The sequence below is a fragment of the Triticum aestivum genome, chromosome 1B (genome assembly GCF_018294505.1).
Source record: "Triticum aestivum cultivar Chinese Spring chromosome 1B, IWGSC CS RefSeq v2.1, whole genome shotgun sequence".
In the NCBI taxonomy this organism is placed as follows: Eukaryota; Viridiplantae; Streptophyta; class Magnoliopsida; order Poales; family Poaceae; genus Triticum; species Triticum aestivum.
The window spans coordinates 511,859,405-511,866,125 of record NC_057795.1 but is presented as its reverse complement, the minus strand read 5'-3'; positions in this window follow the sequence as shown (position 1 = coordinate 511,866,125).

The window sequence follows — 6,721 nt, the reverse complement described above, 5'->3', positions numbered from 1 at the left end:
AATGGTGGAGCTGTCAGTTGGTGAGTTCCAAGCAAAGTATCGTGGCGGGATCTACGTGTGAAGCAGAGTACATAGCTGCTTTGGAAGCAGCAAATGAAGGAGTCTGGATGATATATCCGATCTAGGTGTAATACCTAGTGCATCAGGTCCAATGAAAATCTTTTGTGACAATACTGGAGCAATTGCCTTGGCGAAGGAATCCAGATTTCACAAAAAGACCAAACACATCAAGAGACGCTTCAACTCCATACGAGATTTGGTCAAGGAGGGAGACATAGAGATTTGCAAAATACATACGGATCTGAATGTTGCAGACCCGTTGACTAAGCTCTTCCACGAGCAAAACAGGAACAGCACCAAGACTCCACGGGTGTTAGATTCATTACAATGTAATCTTGATTATTGACTCTAGTGCAAGTGGGAGACTGAAGGAAATATGCCCTAGAGGCAATAATAAAGTTCTTATTTTATATTTCCTTATTCATGATAAATGTTTATTATTCATGCTAGAAATGTATCAACCGGAAACTTGATACATGTGTGAATATATAGACAAAACACCATGTCCCTAGTATGCCTCTACTATACTAGCTCGTTGATCAAATATGGTTAAGTTTCCTAGCCATCGACATGAGTTGTCATTTGATAAACGTGATCAAATCGTTAGTGGAATGATGTGATGGACAAGACCCATCCGTTAGCTTGGCATAATGATCATTCAGTTTTACTGCTACTGCTTTCTTCATGTCAAATATATATTCCTCTGACTATGAGATTATGCAACTCCCGGACACCGGAGGAATGCCTTATGTGCTATCAAACATCACAATGTAACAGGGTGATTATAAAGATGCTCTATAGGTATCTCCGAAGGTGTTTGTTGGGTTGGCATAGATCGAGATTAGGATTTGTCACTCCGATTATCGGAGAGGTATCTCTGGGCCCTCTAGGTAATGCACATCATATGAAGCCTTGCAAGAAATATCACTAATGAGTTAGTTACGGGATGATGCACTACAGAACGAGTAAAGAGACTTGCCGGTAACGAGGTTGAACTAGGTACGGAGATACCGATGATCGAATCTCGGGCAAGTAACATACCGATGACAAAGGGAATAACGTATGTTTACATTGCGCTTCGACCGATAAGATCTTCATAGAATATGTGGGAACCAATATGAGCATCTAGGTTTTGCTATTGGTTATTGACCAGAGAGGTGTATCAGTCATGTTTACATACTTCTCGAACCCATAGGGTCCGCACGCTTAACGTTCGATGATGATAGGTATTATATGAGTTATTTGTTTTGGTGATCGAAAGTTATTCGGAGTCCCGAATGAGATCACGGACATGACGAGGAGTCTCTAAATGGTCGAGATGTAAAGATTGATATATTGGAAGGTTATATTCGGACACCGGAATGGTTCCGGAGATGTTCGGATATTTTTCAGAGTACCGTGGGGTTACCGGAACCCCCCGGGGAAGTATTGGGCCTTATTGGGCCATAGTGGAGAGGAGGACGCAGGCCACAAGAGGTGCCCCCCATGGCAGTCTGAATTGCACAAGGGGTGGGGGCGCGGGCCCCCTTTCCTTCTCCCTCTCCCCCTCTTTCCCCTTTCCCCCTCTCCGTTTGAAGGAAGGGGGAGCTGACTAGGACTGGGAGTCCTAGTGGGACTCCCCCCACTAGGCGCGCCCCTAGGGTCGGCCGGCCTCCCCTCTCCTCCTTTATATACGGGGGCAGGGTGATACGTCTCCAACGTATCTATAATTTTTGATTGTTCCATGCTATTATATTGCCTGTTTTGGATGTTTAATGGACTTTACTATACACTTTTATAGTATTTTTGGGACTAACCTATTAACCGAAGGCCCAGCCCAAATTGCTTTTTTTTGCCTATTTCGGTGTTTCGTAGAAAAGGGATATCAAACAGAGTCCAAACGGAATGAAACCTTCGGGAGAGTTATTTTTGGAACAAACGCAATCCAGGAGACTTGGGGTAGACGTCAAGAAAGAAACAGGCGGCCACGAGGCAAGGAGGCGCGCCCCAGGGGGTGGGCACACCCCCACCCTCGTGGGCCCCTTATGGCTCCCCTGACCGACTTCCTTCGCCTATATAAACCCATATACCCTGAAAACATCCAGGAGCACCACGAAACCCTATTTCCACCACCGCAACCTTCTGTACCTGTGAGATCCCATCTTGGGGCCTTTTACGGCGCTCCGCCAGAGGGGGGATCGATCACGGAGGGCTTCTACATCAACACCATAGCCTCTCCGATGAAGTGTGAGTAGTTTACCACAGACCTTCGGGTCCATAGTTATTAGTTATTAGCTAGATGGTTTCTTCTCTCTCTTTGATTCTCAATACAAAGTTCTCCTTGATCTTCTTGGAGATCTATTCGATGTAACTCTTTTTGCGGTGTGTTTCTCGAGATCCGATGAATTGTGGGTTTATGATCAAGATTATCTATGAACAATATTTGAATCTCCTCTGAATTCGTTTATGTATTATTGGTTATCTTTGCAAGTCTCTTCGAATTATCAGTTTGGTTTGGCCTACTAGATTGATCTTTCTCGCAATGGGAGAAGTGCTTAGCTTTGGGTTCAATCTTGCGGTGTCCTTTTGCACTGACAGCAGGGGCAGCAAGGCACATATTGTATTGTTGCCATCGAGGATAAAAATATGGGGTTTATATCATATTGCTTGAGTTTATCCCTCTGAATCATGTCGTCTTGCCTAATGTGTTACTCTGTTCTTATGAACTTAATTCTCTAGATGCATGATGGATAGCGGTCGATGTGTGGAGTAATAGTAGTAGATGCAGAATCGTTTCGATCTACTTATCGTGGACGTGATGCCTATATACATGATCATGCCTAGATATTCTCTTGATTATGCACTTTTCTATCAATTGCTCGACAGTAATTTGTTCACCCACCGTAATACTTAGGCTATCTTGAGAGAAGCCACTAGTGAAACCTATGCCCCCCGGGTCTATTTTCCATCATATAAGTTTCTGATCTATTTTATTTTGCAACCTTTACTTTCCAATCTATATCATAAAAATACAAAAAATATTTACCTCATTATCTCTATCAGATCTCACTTTTGCAAGTGGCCGTGAAGGGATTGACAACCCCTTTATCATGTTGTTGGCAAGGTTCTTATTTGTTTGTGTAGGTACATGGGATTTGCGTGTAGCCTCCTACTAGATTGATACCTTGGTTCTCAAAGACTGAGGGAAATACTTACGCTACTTTGCTGCATCACCCTTTCCTCTTCAAGGGAAAACCAACGCATGCTCAAGAGGTAGCACAGGGGGGCACCCCAAAGCACAACAGTTGTCTCTTAGCCGTCTGCGGTGCCCCCCTCCATCGTTTACTCCTCCGGTCATATTGCCGTAGTGCTTAGGCGAAGCCCTGCGCGGATCACTTCACCAAGACCGTCATCATGCTGTCTTGCTGATGGAACCCATTGACTCCTTCGTGCCTCTACTGGATCAAGAGTTCAAGGGACGTCATCGAGCTGAACGTGTGTAGAACTCGGAGGTACCGTACGTTCGGTACTTGATCGGTTGATTTGAGAAGACGTTCGACTACATCAACCGCGTTAAGTTAATGCTTCCGCTTTCGGTCTACGAGGGTACTGGACACACTCTCCCCACTCATTGCTATGAATCTCCTAGATAGATGATGCGTGAGCATAGGAAATGTTTTGAAATTGCATGCTACGTTTCCCAACATACCTTCCCATAGACTTGCATGTCCTACAGCTCCGTGCTTATGATGGAGTGCTGGGCAGGGATTAGTTGGGTGCGCATAGCCCGATGCAATGCCACTACCTGGAGAGTATGCTTGCATTCGATACCGACGACAAGCAAGTACAACTCCAAGGGGTCTGAACCATGGATCTGTCACCAATCTTTGAACTGAACATGTATTAACTCCACCTCATGGAGGTTGCCAATGACATCTGGACAGCAGCATTGGTAACCGTGGAACCACAAGAAAGGCAGCACCAGCTCCTGTGCCACCAATATTCAGCAAGTGTTGCATGAGTATGCAGATGAGTTCTCTGGACTGATGACCTTGCCACTGCATCGTTAGTACGATCACGGGATCAACTTGGAGCCAGGCAGACCTCCAATCAACACATGCCCGTACCGATACCCTCCAGCCCAGAAGGACGAAATAGAGAAGCAAGTACGCGATATACCTGACACTGGCGTCATCGTGCACATCATGCACACCAAAAATATTTATCTTATTATCTCTATCAGATCTCACTTTTGCAAGTGGCCGTGAAGGGATTGACAACCCCTTTACTACATTGGTTGCAAGGTTCTTATTTGTTGTGTAGGTACGAGGGATTTGCGGGTAGCCTCCTACTGGATTGATACCTTGGTTCCTAAAAACTGAGGGAAATACTTATGCTACTTTTCTGCATCACCCTTTCCTCTTCAAGGGAAAACCAACGCATGCTCAAGAGGTAGCAAAAAGGATTTCTGGCGCCGTTGCCGGGAAGGTCTATGCACAAGTCAAGAAATACCAAGTACCTGATACGTCTCCAACGTATCTACTTTTCCAAACACTTTTGCCCTTGTTTTGGACTCTAACTTGCATGATTTGAATGGAACTAACCGGGACTGGCGATGCTTTCAGCAGAATTGCCATGATGTTGTTTTATGTGTAGAAAACAAAAGTTCTCGGAATGACCTGAAAATCCACGGAGGAAAGTTTCGGAAAATATAAAAAATACTATCGAAAGAATCAAGACCAGGGGGCCCACACCCTGTCCAGGAGGGTGGGGGCGCGCCCCCCTGTCTCGTGGGCCCCCTGAGGCTCCGCCGACCTCAACTCCAACTCTATATATTCCGTCTCACGGAGAAAAAAAATCAGAAAGAAAGTTTCATTGTGTTTTATGATACGGAGCCGCCGCCAAGCCCTAATCTCTCTTGGGAGGGCTGATCTGGAGTCCGTTCGGGGCTCCGGAGAGGGGGATTCGTCACTGTCATCATCATCAATCATCCTCCATCACCAATTTCATGATGCTCACCGCCGTGCGTGAGTAATTCCATCATAGGCTTGCTGGACGGTGATGGGTTGGATGAGATTTACCATGTAATCAAGTTAGTTTTATTAGGGTTTGATCCCTAGTATCCACTACATTCTGAGATTGATGTTGCTTTAACTTTTCTATGCTTAATGCTTGTCACTAGGGCCCGAGTGCCATGATTTCAGATCTGAACCTATTATGTTTTCATGAATATATGTGTGTTCTTGATCCTATCTTGCAAGTCTATAGTCACCTATTATGTGTTATGATCCGACAACCCTGAACTGACAATAATCGGGATACTTCTCGGTGATGACCATAGTTTGAGGAGTTCATGTATTCACTATGTGCTAATGCTTTGTTCCGGTTCTCTATTAAAAGGAGGCCTTAATATCCCTTAGTTTCCACTAGGACCCCGCTGCCACGGGAGGGTAGGACAAAAGATGTCATGCAAGTTCTTTTCCATAAGCACGTATGACTATATACGGAATACATGCCTACATTACATTGATGAATTGGAGCTAGTTCTGTGTCAACCTATGTTATAGCTATTACATGAGGAATCGCATCTGACATAATTATCCATCACTGATCCAATGCCTACGAGCTTTTCACATCTTGTGTTTCACTTATTTACTTTTCCGTTGCTACTGTTACAATTACTACAAAACTATTATCTTTACCTTTGCCACTGTTACCTTTATTATCATACTACTTTGCTACTAAATACTTTGCTGCAGATACTAAGTTATCCAGGTGTAGTTGAATTGACAACTCAACTGCTAATACTTAAGAATATTCTTTGGCTCCCCTTGTGTCGACTCAATAAATTTGGGTTGAATACTTTACCCTCGAAAGCTGTTGCGATCCCCTACACTTGTGGGTTATCAAGACAAATTTCTGGCGCCGTTGCCGGGGAGCATAGCTCTATACTTTGAGTCACTTGGGATTTATATCTGTTGATCACTATGAGGAACTTGAAAGACGAAAAAACCAAGATTTTGCCCTCAACCACGAGGGGAGGTAAGGAACTACCATGTAGCTCTGCACTAGATTCTCCTTCTGTTATTAGTAAGCTTGCGACACCTAAACCTGCTACTGCTATGAATTCTGATATGTCGCATGTTATTGATGATGCCACTTCTGCTATGCATGATACTTATGATGAAACTACTTCTGTGCGTGATACTACTTTGCCATTAGATGAATTTCTTGATGAACAACTTGCTAGGGTTAGAGAGAATGAAATTATTGAAGATGCTATTATTGATGATAGTGATGATGAAAGTTCTCCCCCTAATTATGAATTACTTATTGTTCCTGAGGGTTATGTTATGAATGAGGAAGCTGCTAGAGCTATTTTTGCTTGTAAAGATAGATATGATCTTAAGAAATTATTAGCTAAATGGAAGTAGCAGTCTCTTAATGCTAGAATGAAACCTGACCCTGCTTTTGCTACTTCACCTATCTGTGTTACTGATAAGGATTATGAATTCTCTGTTGATCCTGAAATTATTACTTTAGTAGAATCTGATCCTTTTTATGGCCTTGAATCTAAAACTGTTGTGGCACATCTTACCAAGTTGAATGATATAGCCACCCTGTTTACTAATGATGAGAAGTCTCGATATTATTATATCCCTAAGATATTTCCATTCTTATT